This window comes from Ischnura elegans, chromosome 10 (genome assembly GCF_921293095.1).
Source record: "Ischnura elegans chromosome 10, ioIscEleg1.1, whole genome shotgun sequence".
NCBI lineage: Eukaryota > Metazoa > Arthropoda > Insecta > Odonata > Coenagrionidae > Ischnura > Ischnura elegans.
In genome coordinates this window covers 15,473,178-15,493,247 of record NC_060255.1, presented here as the reverse complement: position 1 = coordinate 15,493,247, position 20,070 = coordinate 15,473,178, and positions in this window count along the sequence as shown.

Sequence of the window (20,070 nt, the reverse complement as noted above, 5' to 3'; positions counted from 1 at the left end):
ACGCAGTCAAGGCTGAAATAAAAGTGCTGCAGCGCAATGCACAGTATTAGCGGGCGGCGGCAAAGGTGGGCGGCGAGAAGGAAGGGGTAACGGAGGAGGGACAGACACAATGGATTCTAAACACATGGATTTGAAAATGCTATGAATTGCATATTCACCACTTTATCGCAAGGTAAAATAATATCAGGGCATTCACATAGTTTGTAGATCCAAACACAGACCCGTAAAATAAGAAATGCTTTCAAAGTCTCGCAAATATGAGCCAAAAGGAAAATAATTGTATATTTAAGCCTTTGATTGATATATATTATTAACGTCCCTATAATAGCTGCAATTTGATTCACTGATTGGGTGATTGATACAAATTAGTAGCCAAACTGGTGATATGTGTGGGTATATCGAATATTGGACGTAAAAGTAAAAAAAAATTCATCGGGAGGAAAAATCTGAAATCTTAAAAAAGTCGATAACTTTTCGAGATATATCGACTTGAATTAACATGGGAGCCTTATGGGACTAAAATTTTTTAGGTTTTTTTCGGTATTTATAAATGCGTCAGGAACATGAGATACCCTGGACGAAAACTAGATTTTTTGGTTGATTTTTTGGTGTGGTTGGCATTGCGATAAATTGATATTTAGTATTTTTTATGATTTTTTGAAAGTGCCCCATGCTTTTCTTATGGCACTACGTAAAGAATTTTTTTGACCAACTTGCAATCATCACAGGACAAATTCCTTGAAACGCAAGATACTAGATTTTTTGGTTGATTTTTTGGCTATCTCGAAATTTTCATATGTCGAAACAATTCCGAGGAATAAACGATTTCGACTTTCCATTGTAGAGGTGGTCGAATTTTCAATATTGGATTTCGGCGTTGAGACATGTGCCATATGAAAATTTGGAATCTCCAAAAAAAACCGTTAGAGGGTTCTCCGAACCCTCACGTTTGAGCTTACTTTCGCCGTATCCCTCTTGGTTAATTAATAATTAAATTCCGAAAAATGTCCTGCAAGCGAAAAATCATTGACGCCATTTTTTTGTGGAGCATGCAATCTTGAATATCTTAGCAACCGTTTAAGCTAGAGGAATGAAATTTTCAGATAAATAATATTATTAAAATGGTCAACTTTTGCAATGATAACCATTCCGCTCGATCGATTCATGTGCGAGTTATATCGATACGAATCTCCTTGGATACGATTTAATCGCTAATAACTTTTTTATTAATCAAGTTTTGAACATGAATGTCATACAAAATACGAAAAAAAATGTCATTCATCCGACAAATGTTAAATCAGGCGATTCGATTGATTAGACTCGAAGTTATGATCGATACAAGGTTGTATTCGATTGAGCCATTTTTTGGGCTTATTTACATAGTTACGGAAATAAAAATTTTAACAATATGTAAGGAAAAAAATGAATTATGCGCACACATAAATTATTTAGATGAATTATGTTTCCTAATGAAGATACATCGATTTGAATTCATATCTTTTTGTATTAGGCCCCCGTAAGAAATACACGCATCCCGTCTGTCTACGTCACCAATATAAGAACATAGGCTAAATTTTGAAAGCGGGGATATTAGAGAAGGCAGGGATAAGGGAGTGACCATAGAAGGGATATCAATAGGATTGCGGATTTTACAGTACAGATGTCAGCAGTGTCTAAAGTACGATTCGATTAGTATAGCAAATACGCAAATTGGCATAACTTGATAAGTGTGTACGTTGGACCAATGAAACTTGGTAAACAGGTATATCTTGGTATTCCTCACGATACTCTATGGTAGTATGTTTTGTATTCAGTCTCCCGTTCGATATATATCGAATCTACTTTTTCTTAAAATATATCGAATTGCTATAACATGTAGGATTTAACATTCAAGGACATAGTTTACTACGGATTAAATAGTAGATACCCATAGACTGGATTTAAAACCAATAGCATTGCGGATTTTACAGTACAGATGTCAATATGATCGAAAAATCGATTCGATTATTATAGCAAATACGTAAATGGGCATAACTTCCATAGATTTACCGTTGGATCAATGAAAATTGGTGATTGGGTACATATTGGTATTCCTCACGATGCCCAATGAAAATTTGTTTTGTACGTAGTCTCACATTCGATATATATCGAATCTACTTTTTCTTAAAATGTATCGAATTGCTATAACATGTAGGATTTTACATCCAAGGACATAGTTTACTAGGGATTAAATAGTAGATACCCATTGACTGGATTTTAAACCAATAGCCTTGCGGATTTTACTGTACAGATGTCAGTATGATCGAAAAATCGATGCGATTATTAAAGCAAAAACGTAAATGGGCATAACTTCCATAGATTTACCGTTGGATCAATGAAATTTGGTGATTGGGTACATATTGGTATTCCTCACGATGCCCAATGAAAATTGGTTTGGTATGTAGTCTCACATTCGATATATATCGAATCTACTTTTTTTAAATTTATCGAATTGCTATAACATGTAGGATTTTACATCCAAGGACATAGTTTACTAGGGATTAAATAGAAGATACACATTGACTGGATTTTAAACCAACAGCCTTGCGGATTTTACAGTACAGATGTCAGTATGATCGAAAAATCGATTCGATTATTATAGCAAATACGTAAATGGGCATTACTTCAATAGATTTACCGTTGGATCAATGAAATTTGGTGATTGGGTACATATTGGTATTCCTCACGACGCCCAATGAAAATTTATTTTGTAAGTAGTCTCACATTCGATAAATATCGAATCTACTTTTTCATAAAATATATCGAATTGCTATAACATGTAGGATTTTACATCTAAGGACATAGTTAACTAAGGATTAAATAGTAGATACCCATTGACTGGATTATAAACCTATAGGATTGCGGAATTTACCGTACAGATGTAAGTATGATGGAAAAATTGATTCGATTATTATAGCAAATACGTAAATGGGTTAACTTCAATAGATTTACCGTTGGATCAATGAAATTTGGTGAATGGGTACATATTGGTATTCCTCACAATGCCCAATGAAAATTTGTTGTGTGTGTAGTCTCACATTCGATATATATCGAATCTACTTTTTCTTAAAGTATATCGAATTGCTATAACATGTAGGATTTTACATCCACAGGTATAGTTGACCAGGTATTAAATAGTAGATACCCATTGACTGGATTTTAAACCAATAGCCTTGCGGATTTTACAGTACAGATGTCAGTATGATCGAAAAATCGATTCGATTATTATAGCATATACACAAATTGGTATAACTTGAAAAGTATACCCGTTGGACCAATGAAATTTGGCGAATGTGCACATCTTGGTAATCCTCACACTGCCCAACAGAAATATGCTTTGTATGTTGTCTAACGTGCGATATATATCGAATATGCTTTTTCTTCAAATATATCGAACCGCTATAACATAAAGGATCTTACATCCAAGGGCATAGTTGGCCAGGTATTGTATAGTAGATAAACAGACTGAAAATTAAACCAATAGCAATGCGGATTTTACAGACAGATCGCAGTGTAATCGCAAGATCGATTCGATTGTTCTATCAAATACGCAAATTTGCGAAACTTGATTAGTTTGTACGTTGGACCAATGAAATTTGGCAAATGGGTACATGTTGGTATTCCTCACAATGCCCAAATGAAACATATTTTGTGTATAGTCTCACGTTCGGTATTAATCGAATCTACTTTTTCTTAAAATATATCGTATTGCTATAACATATAGGATTTTACATCCAAGGACATAGTTGACCAATATAATTATGTGGAAGATAGCCATAGACTGTAAGTTAAATCAATAGCATTGCGGATTCAACAATACAAATGCCAGTATAATCGAAGAATGGATTCGATTATTATAACAAATACATAACATTGGCACAAGTTGAATAGTGTATCCGTTGGACCAATTAAATTTGTTGCTTGGTACATCTTGGTATTCCTCACAATTCCCTAAGGTAATATGTTTTGCATGTAGTCTCACGATTGATGCATATCGAATATGCTTTTTCATAAAATATATCGAATCGTTATAACATAGGATTTTGCATGCACGTACATAGTCGACCAGGAATTTTAGTGTTGATGATCAAAGATTGGAAGGTTAATCAATCGGATTGCGTATTTTCAATGCACGTGTCAGTATACTTGATAATTCGATACGATTATGATAGCAAATATCAAAATCTTTTTTGCAAATTGGAATATCTTGAGAATAACTATTTTTTAAGACCAAAGAAATTGGAGGAATCGTTACAATTCATTATTTTACAAACTGCATTATGGACATTCGTTTTGCAAGTGGAATATCTTTATATATTTATCTAAAGAATCTGCGTTGAATTTTCAAAAGTGGCTTATCACAATGCTTATGAACTTTAACAGTTGAAAAATAACCACATAATCAACACTTTCTTGAAATTTTTAAAACCTTATTCCGATAATGTGTCAATGGTTAACTTAACGGATCAAAGAATCAATTATCCGTCAAATAAAATCACATTGAAAATAACAAATATTTCTAACAGTGATAAATTTAGTTCCTTACCCTTTCAAAAAACGGCGGGGAAATTTTTGAATATTAAACCACTTATGGGCACATGACTCGAAAATATGTGACACAACTATGTTTCCACCCACCCTAATTACCCGCTTGATGAATTCAAGCGCCCAATCGACTCGTTAACGTCCCTATAATAGCTGCGATTTGATTCACTGATTGGGTGATTGATACAAATTAGTAGCCCAAACTGTGATAGGTGTGGGTATATGGAATATTGGAGGTAAAAGTAAAAAAAAATTCATCGGGAGGAAAAATCTGAAATCTTAAAAAAGTCGATAACTTTTCGAGATATATCGACTTGAATTAACATGGGAGGCTTATGGGACTAAAACTTTTTCACTTTTATTATGTATTTCTAAATATGTGAGGAACATGAGATTCCCTTGACATAAACTAGATTTTTTGGTTGATTTTTTGGTGTGGTTGTCATTGCGATAAATTGATATTTAGTATTTTTTATGATTTTTTGAAAGTGCCCCATGCTTTTCTTATGGCACTACGTAAAGAATTTTTTTGACCAACTTGCAATCATCACAGGACAAATTCCTTGAAACGCAAGATACTAGATTTTTTGGTTGATTTTTTGGTTATCTCGGAATTTTCATATGTCGAAACAATTCCGAGGAATAAACGATTTCGACTTTCCATTGTAGAGGTGGTCGAATTTTCAATCTTGGATTTCGGCGTTGAGACATGTGCCATATGAAAATTTGGAATCTCCAAGAAAAACCGTTAGAGGGTTCTCCGAACCCTCACGTTTGAGCTTACTTTCGCCGTATCCCTCTTGGTTAATTAATAATTAAATTCCGAAAAATGTCCTGCAAGCGAAAAATCATTGTCGCCATTTTTTTGTGGAGCATGCAATCTTGAATATCTTAGCAACCGTTTAAGCTAGAGGAATGAAATTTTCAGAGTAATAATATTATTAAAATGGTCAACTTTTGCAATGATGACCATTCCGCTCGATCGATTCATGTGCGAGTTATATCGATACGAATCTCCTTGGATACGCTTTAATCGCTAATAACTTTTTTATTAATCAAGTTTTGAACATGAATGTCATACAAAATACGACTGAAAATGTCATTCATCCGACAAAAGTTAAATCAGGCGAATCGATTGATTAGACTCGAAGTTATGATCGATACAAGGTTGTATTCGATTGAGCCATTTTTTGGGCTTATTTACATAGTTACGGAAATAAAAATTTTAACAATATGTAAGGAAAAAAATGAATTATGCGCACACATAAATTATTTAGATGAATTATGTTTCCTACTGAAGATACATCGATTTGAATTTATATCTTTTTGTATTAGGCCCCCGTAAGAAATACACGCATCCCGTCCAATTACGTCACCAATATAAGAACATAGGCTTAATTTTGAAAGCGGGGATGTTAGATAAGGCAGGGATAAGGGAGTGACCATAGAAGGGATATCAATAGGATTGCGGATTTTACAGTACAGATGTCAGCAGTGTCTAATGTACGATTCGATTAGTATAGCAAATACGCAAATTGGCATAACTTGATAAGTGTGTACGTTGGACCAATGAAACTTGGTAAACAGGTACATCTTGGTATTCCTCACGATACTCTATGGTAGTATGTTTTGTATTCAGTCTCACGTTCGATATATATCGAATCTACTTTTTCTGAAAATATGTCGAATTGCTATAACATGTAGGATTTAACATTCAAGGACATAGTTTACTAGGGATTAAATAGTAGATACCCATAGACTGGATTTAAAACCAATAGCATTGCGGATTTTACAGTACAGATGTCAGTATGATCGAAAAATCGATTCGATTATTATAGCAAATACGTAAATGGGCATAACTTCCATAGATTTACCGTTGGATCAATGAAAATTGGTGATTGGGTACATATTGGTATTCCTCACGATGCCCAATGAAAATTTGTTTTGTACATAGTCTCACATTCGATATATATCGAATCTACTTTTTCTTAAAATGTATCGAATTGCTATAACATGTAGGATTTTACATCCAAGGACATAGTTTACTAGGGATTATATAGTAGATACCCATTGACTGGATTTTAAACCAATAGCCTTGCGGATTTTACAGTACAGATGTCAGTATGATCGAAAAATCGATTCGATTATTATAGCAAATACGTAAATGGGCATAACTTCAATAGATTTACCGTTGGATCAATGAAATTTGGTGATTGGGTACATATTGGTATTCCTCACGATGCCCAATGAAAATTTGTTTTGTACGTAGTCTCACATTCGATATATATCGAATCTACTTTTTCTTAAAATGTATCGAATTGCTATAACATGTAGGATTTTACATCCAAGGACATAGTTTACTAGGGATTAAATAGTAGATACCCATTGACTGGATTTTAAACCAATAGCCTTGCGGATTTTACAGTGCAGATGTCAGTATGATCGAAAAACTATTCAATTATTATAGCAAATACACAAATTGGTATAACTTGAAAAGTATATCCGTTGGACCAATCAAATTTGGCAAATGTGCACATCTTGGTATTCTTCACAATGCCCAACATAAATATGTTTTGTATGTTGTCTAACGTGCGATATATATCGAATATGCTTTTTCCTCAAATATATCGAACTGCTATAACAAATAGGATATTACATCCAAGGGCATAGTTGACCAGGTTTTATATAGTAGATACCCATAGACAGAAAGTTAAACCAATAGCATTTCGAGTTTTACAATACAGATGTCAGTAGGATCGAAAAATCGATTCGATTATTATAGCAAATACGTAAATTGGCATAACTTCAATACTATATCCGCTGGACCAATGAAATTTCGTGAATGGGTATATCCTGGTATTCCTCACAATGCCCAATGGAAATATTTTTATATATAGTCTCACGTTCGCTATATATCGAATCTACTTTTTCTTAAAAGATATCGAATTGCTATAACATATAGGATTTTACATCCAAGGATATAGTTGACCAGGAATCATATAGAAAATACCCGTAGACTGGAAGTTAAACCAATAGTATTGCGGATTTTAAAGTACATATGTCAGTATAATCGAAAGATCGATACGATAATTATAGCAAATACGCAAATTGGCATAACTTGATTGCTTTATAAGTTGGACCAAAGAAATTTTGGGAATGGGTATATCATGATATTTCTCACAATGCCCAATAGAAATATGTTTTGTATATGGTCTCACATGCGATATATATCGAATCTTCATTATCCAAATTATATCGATTTGCATTAAAATTTAGGAATTTACATCCACATGCATTGTTGACCAGGAATTATAGAGTAGATGACTATTAACTGGAATTATAATATACAGCGTTGCGGATTTTACAGTGCAGATGGCATTTTAATCGAAAGATCGAATCGATTATTGTAGCAAATATGCAAATTGGCATAATTTAAATAGTATATGCGTTGGACCAATGAAATTTGGTGAATGGGTACACATTGGTATTCCTCACAATGCCCAATGGGAAGATTTTTTGTATGTAGTCTCTCATTCGATATATATCGAATATACTTTTTCTTAAAATATATGGAATTGTTGTAACACATCGGAATTTACATCAATGGTCAAAGTTGACCAGGAATAATATGGTGAATGGCCATTGACCGGAATTAAAATCAAACGCATTGCGAATTTTACATTACAGATGCAGTATAATCGAATGATCGAATCGATTATTATAGAAAATACGGAAAATGGCATAACTTGATTCGTATATTCTTTTGACCAATGAAATTTGGTGAATGTGTACATCCTGATATTCTTCACAAAGCCCAATCGAATATGTTTTCCATTTACTGTCTCATTAGATGTATATCGATTCAGCGTTTTCTTAAAATATATATTGAATTGCTATAGCATGCAGGATTTTACATCCGCGGGCGTATTTGACCATGAAATATAGGGTAGATGACCTAATGGGAAGATAAATCAATAGGATTGCGAATTTATATTTTCACATGTGAGTAAACTTGACAATTCGTTATGATTATGGTAGCAAATATGCTAATTTGCGTATCTTTTTTACTACTGATGTTAGACAAAAGAAATTTTATGAATATGTTTATTAAAGCATTGTTCATGCTGCACCAATGGAATATATTCGTTTGTTATGCTCCCATTCGACACCTATCGAATATACCTTTTGTAAAATATATCGAACTGCTATTACTTACCAAATATAACATCAACGGAGACAGTTGAACATTCTTCGGTTCTTTCTCCAATTTAAGTTTCATAACCGTATTTATATATTTATTGTAATCAATGCGTTTTGTTGTTATAAACCTTCCTTAGATCTAGAAAAATGACAGCATTGAGAGACATACATCGTCAGAGAAATCCGAACATTACTTCATTATTCGAGACATATTTATTCGAATAATCATTTCATTAGTCACTGTTCATTTATTTTCTAATAATGATGTATTTAATTTCATTAAGTCTGCTGTATTCAAACGCTAAAAATCAAAAATAAAGGTGATATAATCCTAGGTTAAGGGCTAAAATAAGAAAAATCGGCTACATTTAATAAGTTCATCTATCGTACACTATATATTTTTCTACATTGCGCAATTCATTCATATCAAAATGGTTTCCCGAAGCATTGATCACCGTGGTTACTAAGAAGGTCTTAAGTATTGTTGACAGTGAATGAGCGTATTGTCCGCATATTTCACTCATTCAAACGATATTTGGGGTGTTTCTTTCGCTTTTTGAACCACTTATGGGCATATGACTCGGAAACATGTAACACAACTATGTTCCCACCCCCCTAATTACCCGCTTGAAGAATTCAAGCACCCAATCGACTCGTTAACGTCCCTATAATAGCTGCGATTTGATTCACTGATTGGGTGATTGATACAAATTAGCAGCCCAAACTGTGATAGGTGTGGGTATATGGAATATTGGACGTAAAAGTAAAAAAAAATTCATCGGGAGGAAAAATCTGAAATCTTAAAAAAGTCGATTAGTTTTCGAGATATATCGACTTGAATTAACATGGGAGGCTTATGGGACTAAAACTTTTTCACTTTTATTATGTATTTCTAAATATGTGAGGAACATGACATTCCCTTGACATAAACTAGATTTTTTGGTTGATTTTTTCGTGTGGTTGTCATTGCGATAAATTGATATTTAGTATTTTTTATGATTTTTTGAAAGTGCCCCATGCTTTTCTTATGGCACTACGTTAGGATTTTTTTTGACCAACTTGCAATCATCACAGGACAAATTCCTTGAAACGCAAGATACTAGATTTTTTGGTTGATTTTTTGGCTATCTCGAAATTTTCATATGTCGAAACAATTCCGAGGAATAAACGATTTCGACTTTCCATTGTAGAGGTGGTCGAATTTTCAATCTTGGATTTCGGCGTTGAGACATGTGCCATATGAAAATTTGGAATCTTTAAGAAAAACCGTTAGAGGGTTCTCCGAACCCTCACGTTTGAGCTTACTTTCGCCGTAACCCTCTTGGTTAATTCATAGTTAAATTCCGAAAAATGTCCTGCAAGCGAAAAATCATTGTCGCCATTTTTTTGTGGAGCATGCAATCTTGAATATCTTAGCAACCGTTTAAGCTAGAGGAATGAAATTTCCAGAGTAATAATATTATTAAAATGGTCAACTTTTGCAATGATGACCATTCCGCTCGATCGATTCATGTGCGAGTTATATCGATACGAATCTCCTTGGATACGCTTTAATCGCTAATAACTTTTTTATTAATCAAGTTTTGAACATGAATGTCTTACAAAATACGACTGAAAATGTCATTCATCCGACAAAAGTTAAATCAGGCGAATCGATTGATTAGACTCGAAGTTATGATCGATACAAGGTTGTATTCGATTGAGCCATTTTTTGGGCTTATTTACATAGTTACGGAGATAAAAATTTTAAGAATATGTAGGGAAAAGAATGAATTATGCGCACACATAAATTATTTAGATGAATTATGTTTCCTAATGAAGATACATCGATTTTGAATTTATATCTTTTTGTATTAGGCCTCCGTAAGAAATGCACGCATCCCGTCCAATTACGTCACCAATATAAGAACATAGGCTAAATTTTGAAAGCGGGGATATTAGAGAAGGCAGGGATAAGGGAGTGACCATAGAAGGGATATCAATAGGATTGCGGATTTTACAGTACAGATGTCAGCAGTGTCTAAAGTACGATTCGATTAGTATAGCAAATACGCAAATTGGCATAACTTGATAAGTGTGTACGTTGGACCAATGAAACTTGGTAAACAGGTACATCTTGGTATTCCTCATGATACTCTATGGTAGTATGTTTTGTATTCAGTCTCACGTTCGATATATATCGAATCTACTTTTTCTTAAAATATATCGAATTGCTATAACATGTAGGATTTAACATTCAAGGACATAGTTTACTAGGGATTAAATAGTAGATACCCATAGACTGGATTTAAAACCAATAGCATTGCGGATTTTACAGTACAGATGTCAGTATGATCGAAAAATCGATTCGATTATTATAGCAAATACGTAAATGGGCATAACTTCCATAGATTTGCCGTTGGATCAATGAAATTTGGTGATTGGGTACATATTGGTATTCCTCACGATGCCCAATGAAAATTTGTTTTGTACGTAGTCTCACATTCGATATATATCGAATCTACTTTTTCTTCAAATGTATCGAATTGCTATAACATGTAGGATTTTACATCCAAGGACATAATTTACTAGGGATTAAATAGTAGATACCCATTGACTGGATTTTAAACCAATAACTTTGCGGATTTTACAGTACAGATGTCAGTATGATCGAAAAACCGATTCGATTATTATAGCAAATACGTAAATAAGCATAACTTCCATAGATTTACTGTTGGATCAATGAAATTTGGTGATTGGGTACATATTGGTATTCCTCACGATGCCCAATGAAAATTTATTTTGTAAGTAGTCTCACATTCGATATATATCGAATCTACTTTTTCTTAAAATATATCGAATAGCTATAACATGTAGGATTTTACATCCAAGGACATAGTTAACTAAGGATTAAATAGTAGATACCCATAGACTGGAATTTAAACCTATAGGATTGCGGACTTTACCGTACAGATGTAAGTATGATCGAAAAATCGATTCGATTATTATAGCAAATACGTAAATGGGCATAACTTCAATAGATTTACCGTTGGATCAATGAAATTTGGTGAATGGGTACATATTGGTATTCCTCACAATGCCCAATGAAAATTTGTTCTGTACGTAGTCTCACATTCGATATATATCGAATCTCCTTTTTCTTAAAGTATATCGAATTGCTATAACATGTAGGATTTTACATCCACAGGCATAGTTGACCAGGTATTAAATAGTAGATACCCATAGACTGAAAATTAAACCAATGGGATTCCGGACTTTACCGTACAGATGTCAGTATGATCGAAAAATCGATTCGATTATTATAGCATATACACAAATTGGTATAACTTGAAAAGTATATCCGTTGGACCAATGAAATTTGGCGAATGTGCACATCTTGGTAATCATCACACTGCCCAACAGAAAAATGCTTTGTATGTTGTCTAACGTGCGATATATATCGAAAATGCTTTTTCTTCTAATATATCGAACCGCTATAACATATAGGATTTTACATCCAAGGGCATAGTTGGCCAGGTATTGTATAGTAGACACACAGACTGAAAATTAAACCAATAGCATTGCGGATTTTACAGTACAGATGGCAGTGTAATCGCAAGATCGATTCGATTATTCTATCAAATACGCAAATTTGCAAAACTTGATTAGTTTATACGTTGGACCAATGAAATTTGGCAAATGGGTACATCTTGGTATTCCTCACAATGCCCAAATGAAACATATTTTGTGTATAGTCTCACGTTCGGTATTAATCGAATCTACTTTTTCTTAAAATATATCGTATTGCTATAACATATAGGATTTTACATCCAAGGACATAGTTGACCAATATAATTATGTGGAAGATAGCCATAGGCTGTACGTTAAATCAATAGCATTGCGGATTCAAAGATACAAATGCCAGTATAATCGAAGAATGGATTCGATTATTATAACAAATACATAACATTGGCACAAGTTGAATAGTGTATCCGTTGGACCAATTAAATTTGGTGCTTGGTACATCTTGGTATTCCTCACAATTCCCAAAGGTAATATGTTTTGCATGTAGTCTCACGATTGATGCATATCGAATATGCTTTTTCTTAAAATATATCGAATCGTTATAACATAGGATTTTGCATGCACGCACATAGTCGACCAGGAATTTTAGTGTTGATGATCAAAGATTGGAAGGTATATCAATCGGATTGCGTATTTTCAATGCACGTGTCAGTATACTCGATAATTCGATACGATTATGATAGCAAATATGCCAAATCTTTTTTCCAAATTGGAATATCTTGAGAATAACTATTTTTTAAGACCAAAGAAATTAGAGGAATCGTTACAATTCAGTATTATACAAACTGCATTATGGACATTTGTTTTGCAAGTGGAATATCTTTATATATTTATCTAAAGAATCTGCGTTGTATTTTCAAGAGTGGCTTATCACAATGTTTATGAACTTTAACAGTTGAAAAATAACCACATAATCAACACTCTCTTGAAATTTTTAAAACCTTATTCCGATTAAGTGTCAATGGTTAACTTAATGGATCAAAGAATCAATTATCCGTCGAATAAAATAATATTGAAAATAACAAATATTTCTAACAGTGAAAAATTTAGTTCCCTACCCTTTCAAAAATCGGCGGGGAAATGTTTGAATATTAAACCACTTATGGGAACATGACTCGAAAATATGTGACACAACTATGTTTCCACCCCCCCTAATTACCCGCTTGATGAATTCAAGCGCCCAATCGTCTCGTTAACGTCCCTATAATAGCTGCGATTTGATTCACTGATTGGGTGATTGATACAAATTAGCAGCCCAAACTGTGATAGGTGTGGGTATATGGAATATTGGACGTAAAAGTAAAAAAAAATTCATCGGGAGGAAAAATCTGAAAAGTTGAAAAAGTCGATTAGTTTTCGAGATATATCGACTTGAATTAACATGGGAGCCTTATGGGACTAAAACTTTTTCACTTTTATTATGTATTTTTAAATATGTGAGGAACATGACTTTCCCTTGACATAAACTAGATTTTTTGGTTGATTTTTTGGTGTGGTTGTCAATGCGATGAATTAATATTTAGTATTTTTTATGATTTTTTGAAAGTGCCCCATGCTTTTCTTATGGCACTACGTAAAGAATTTTTTTGACCAACTTGCAATCATCACAGGACAAATTCCTTGAAACGCAAGATACTAGATTTTTTGGTTGATTTTTTGGCTATCTCGGAATTTTCATATGTCGAAACAATTCCGAGGAATAAACGATTTCGACTTTCCATTGTAGAGGTGGTCGAATTTTCAATATTGGATTTCGGCGTTGAGACATGTGCCATATGAAAATTTGGAATCTCCAAGAAAAACCGTTAGAGGGTTCTCCGAACCCTCACGTTTGAGCTTACTTTCGCCGTATCCCTCTTGGTTAATTAATAATAAAATTCCGAAAAATGTCCTGCAAGCGAAAAATCATTGTCGCCATTTTTTTGTGGAGCATGCAATCTTGAATATCTTAGCAACCGTTCCAGCTACATGAATGAAATTTTTAGGGTAATACTTTTATCAAAATGGTCAACTTTTGCAATGATGACCATTTCGCTCGATCGATTCATGTGCGAGTTATATCGATACGAATCTCCTTGGATACGCTTTAATCGCTAATAACTTTTTTATTAATCAAGTTTTGAACATGAATGTCATACAAAATACGACTGAAAATGTCATTCATCCGAAAAAAGTTAAATCAGGCGAATCGATTGATTAGACTCGAAGTTATGATCGATACAAGGTTGTATTCGATTGAGCCATTTTTTGGGCTTATTTACATAGTTACGGAAATAAAAAATTTAACAATATATAGGGAAAAAAATGAATTATGCGCACACATAAATTATTTAGATGAATTATGTTTCCTAATGAAGATACATCGATTTGAATTTATATCTTTTTGTATTAGGCCCCCGTAAGAAATACACGCATCCCGTCCAATTACGTCACCAATATAAGAACATAGGCTAAATTATGAAAGCGGGGATATTAGAGAAGGCAGGGATAAGGGAGTGACCATAGAAGGGATATCAATAGGATTGCGGATTTTACAGTACAGATGTCAGCAGTGTCTAAAGTACGATTCGATTAGTTAGCAAATACGCAAATTTGCATAACTTGATAAGTGTGTACGTTGGACCAATGAAACTTGGTAAACAGGTACATCTTGGTATTCCTCACGATACTCTATGGTAGTATGTTTTGTATTCAGTCTCACGTTCGATATATATCGAATCTACTTTTTCTTAAAATATATCGAATTGCTATAACATGTAGGATTTAACATTCAAGGACATAGTTTAATAGGGATTAAATAGTAGATACCCATTGACTGGATTTTAAACCAATAGCATTGCGGATTTTACAGTACAGATGTCAGTATGATCGAAAAATCGATTCGATTATTATAGCAAATACGTAAATGGGCATAACTTCCATAGATTTACCGTTGGGTCAATAAAAATTGGTGATTGGGTACATATTGGTATTCCTCACGATGCCCAATGAAAATTTGTTTTGTACGTAGTCTCACATTCGATATATATCGAATCTACTTTTTCTTAAAATGTATCGAATTGCTATAACATGTAGGATTTTACATCCAAGGACATAGTTTACTAGGGATTAAATAGTAGATACCCATTGACTGGATTTTAAACCAATAGCCTTGCGGATTTTACAGTACAGATGTCAGTATGATCGAAAAATCGATTCGATTATTATAGCAAATACGTAAATGGGCATAACTTCAATAGATTTACGGTTGGATCAATGAAATTTGGTGATTGGGTACATATTGGTATTCCTCACGATGCCCAATGAAAATTTGTTTTTTACGTAGTCTCACATTCGATATATATCGAATCTACTTTTTCTTAAAATGTATCGAATTGCTATAAAATATAGGATTTTACATCCAAGGACATAGTTTACTAGGGATTAAATAGTAGATACCCATTGACTGGATTTTAAACCAATAGCCTTGCGGATTTTACAGCACAGATGTCAGTATGATCGAAAAATCGATTCGATTATTATAGCAAATACGTAAATGGGCATAACTTCCATAGATTTACCGTTGGATCAATGAAAATTGGTGATTGGGTACATATTGGTATTCCTCACAATGCCCAATGGAAATATGTTTTTTACGTAGTCTCACATTCGATATATATCGAATCTACTTTTTCTTAAAAGATATCGAATTGCTATAACCTATAGGATTTTACATGTAGGGACATAGTTGACCAGGAATTTTAAAGAAGTTACCCATACACTGGAAGTTAAACCAATAGTATTGCGGATTTTAAAGTACAGATGTCAGTATAATCGAAAGATCGATACGATAATTATAGCAAATACGCAAATTGGCATAACTTGATTGCTTTATAAGTTGGACCAAAGAAATTTTGGGAATGGGTATATCATGATATTTCTCACAATGCCCAATAGAAATATGTTTTGTATATGATCTCACATGCGATATATATCGAATCTTCATTATCCAAATTATATCGATTTGCGTTAAAATTTAGGAATTTACATCCACAGGCATTGTTGACCAGGAATTATAGAGTAGATGACTACTTACTGGAATTATAATATACAGCGTTGCGGATTTTACAGTGCAGATGGCATTTTAATCGAAAGATCGAATCGATTATTGTAGCAAATATGCAAATTGGCATAATTTAAATAGTATATGCGTTGGACCAATGAAATTTGGTGAATGGGTACACATTGGTATTCCTCACAATGCCCAATGGGAAGATTTTTTGTATGTAGTCTCTCATTCGATATATATCGAATATACTTTTTCTTAAAATATATGGAATTGTTATAACACATCGGAATTTACATCAATGGGCAAAGTTGACCAGGAATAATATGGTGAATGGCCATTGACCGGAATTAAAATCAAACGCATTGCAAATTTTACATTACAGATGCAGTATAATCGAATGATCGAATCGATTATTATAGAAAATACGGAAAATGGCATAACTTGATTCGTATATTCTTTGGATCAATGAAATTTGGTGGATGTGTACATCCTGATATTCTTCACAAATCCCAATCGAATATGTTTTCCATTTACTGTCTCATTAGATGTATATCGATTCAGCGTTTTCTTAAAATATATATTGAATTGCTATAACATGCAGGAATTTATATCCGCGGGCGTATTTGACCATGAAATATAGGGTAGATGACCTATTGGGAAGATAAATCAATAGGATTGCGAATTTATATTTTCACATGTGAGTAAACTTGACAATTCGTTATGATTATGGTAGCAAATATGCTAATTTGCGTATCTTTTTTACTACTGATGTTAGACAAAAGAAATTTTATGAATATGTTTATTAAAGCATTGTTCATGCTGCACCAATGAAATATATTCGTTTGTTTTGCTCCCATTCGACACATATTGAATATACCTTTTGTAAAATATATCGAACCGGTATTACTTACCAAATATAACATCAACGGAGACAGTTGAACATTCTTCGGTTCTTTCTCCAATTTAAGTTTCATAACCGTATTTATATATTTATTGTAATCAATGCGTTTTGTTGTTATAAACCTTCCTTAGATCTAGAAAAATGACAGCATTGAGAGACATACATCGTCAGAGAAATCCGAACATTACTTCATTATTCGAGACATATTTATTCGAATAATCATTTCATTAGTCACTGTTCATTTATTTTCTAATAATGATGTATTTAATTTCATTAAGTCTGCTGTATTCAAACGCTAAAAATCAAAAATAAAGTTGATATAATCCTAGGTTAAGGGCTAAAATAAGAAAAATCGGCTACATTTCATAAGTTCATCTATCGTACACCATATATTTTTCTACATTGCGCAATTCATTCTAATCAAAATGGTTTCCCGAAGCATTGATCACCGTGGTTACTAAGAAGGTCTTAAGTATTGTTGACAGTGAATGAGCGTATTGTCCGCATATTTCACTCATTCAAACGATATTTGGGGTGTTTCTTTCGCTTTTTGAACCACTTATGGGCATATGACTCGGAAACATGTAACACAACTATGTTCCCACCCCCCTAATTACCAGCTTGATGAATTCAAGCGCCCAATCGACTCGTTAACGTCCCTATAATAGCTGCGATTTGATTCACTGATTGGGTGATTGATACAAATTAGCAGCCCAAACTGTGATAGGTGTGGGTATATGGAATATTGGACGTAAAAGTAAAAAAAAATTCATCGGGAGGAAAAATCTGAAATCTTAAAAAAGTCGATAACTTTTCGAGATATATCGACTTGAATTAACATGGGAGCCTTATGGGACTAAAACTTTTTCACTTCTAAAATATATTTCTAAATATGTGAGGACAATGACATTCCCTTGACATAAACTAGATTTTTCGGTTGATTTTTTGGTATGGTTGTCATTGCGATGAATTGATATTTAGTATTTTTTATGATTTTTTGAAAGTGCCCCATGCTTTTCTTATGGCACTACGTTAGGATTTTTTTTGACCAACTTGCAATCATCAGAGGACAAATTCCTTGAAACGCAAGATACTAGATTTTTTGGTTGATTTTTTGGCTATCTCGGAATTTTCATATGTCGAAACAATTCCGAGGAATAAACGATTTCGACTTTCCATTGTAGAGGTGGTCGAATTTTCAATCTTGGATTTCGGCGTTGAGACATGTGCCATATGAAAATTTGGAATCTCCAAGAAAAACCGTTAGAGGGTTCTCCGAACCCTCACGTTTGAGCTCACTTTCTCGGTATCCCTCTTGGGTTATTCATAATTAAATTCCTAAAATGTCCTGCAAGCGAAAAATCATTGTCGCCATTTTTTTGTGGAGCATGCAATCTTGAATATCTTAGCAACCGTTTAAGCTAGAGGAATGAAATTTTCAGAGTAATAATATTATTAAAATGGTCAACTTTTGCAATGATGACCATTCCGCTCGATCGATTCATGTGCGAGTTATATCGATACCAATCTCCTTGGATACGCTTTAATCGCTAATAACTTTTTTATTAATCCAGTTTTGAACATGAATGTCATACAAAATACGAATGAAAATGTCATTCATCCGACAAAAGTTAAATCAGGCGAATCGATTTATTAGACTCGAAGTTATGATCGATACTATGTTGTATTCGATTGAGCCATTTTTTGGGCTTATTTACATAGTTACGGAAATAAAAATTTTAACAATATGTAAGGAAAAAAATGAATTATGCGCACACATAAATTATTTAGATGAATTATGTTTCCTACTGAAGATACATCGATTTGAATTTATATCTTTTTGTATTAGACCCCCGTAAGAAATACACGCATCCCGTCCAATTACGTCACCAATATAAGAACATAGGCTAAATTTGGAAAGCGGGGATATTAGAGAAGGCAGGGATAAGGGAGTGACCATAGAAGGGATATCAATAGGATTGCGGATTTTACTGTACAGATGTCAGCAGTGTCTAAAGTACGATTCGATTAGTATAGCAAATACGCAAATTGGCATAACTTGATAAGTGTGTACGTTGGACCAATGAAACTTGGTAAACAGGTACTATCATTTGCAAAAGTCTTGCAACAAATCGAGCGGCGCCACTTTCGCTCCATTGTCGATTTCTGGCCACCATTAAGATTTAATGATCACTATCTAGGTATGAATCTTCATGGTAGCTCGGGAACGACTCACGAACGGGTCATCGTGACACGGGAGGGAGACGTAGGAAATAATTACGATGCTCAGTTGAGTAAACGAGCGTCGATGTTGTTGCGTCGTCGCGGCGTTTGAGATTATTTTTGTACCCGTAGTTGACTGGAGTAGATAATTGAAAATATTTACCCGTTAAAAGAGTGGTGAGAGTTACCTATGACGCCTGGCTTCCACTGGTAAACCCCAAAAGGCCGGCTGGGGGCACGATTTCGCCATTAGGAACACGGAAATCAACTCGCTCGTAACCCTTTTTTTAGGGATTCAACGTCGTTCAGGAGACTTTATATTAAGTTGTTGAAATATTTGTTCGATATAGAAGAATTAATAAATGAAAAAAATTAACTGGCAATTTTCCGAAAAAAAACACGAATCTGTCGTCTCCACCATATTTAATTGATTGGCATTAAATAGTTCTTTACGTCAGTTAATAGGTCCTGCACCTCGTCTTGCCCTACATCTTTATCCCAACTTTATCAGCCAGGGATGAGGAAGTAGGTTACCTGGAGTAAAACTTGC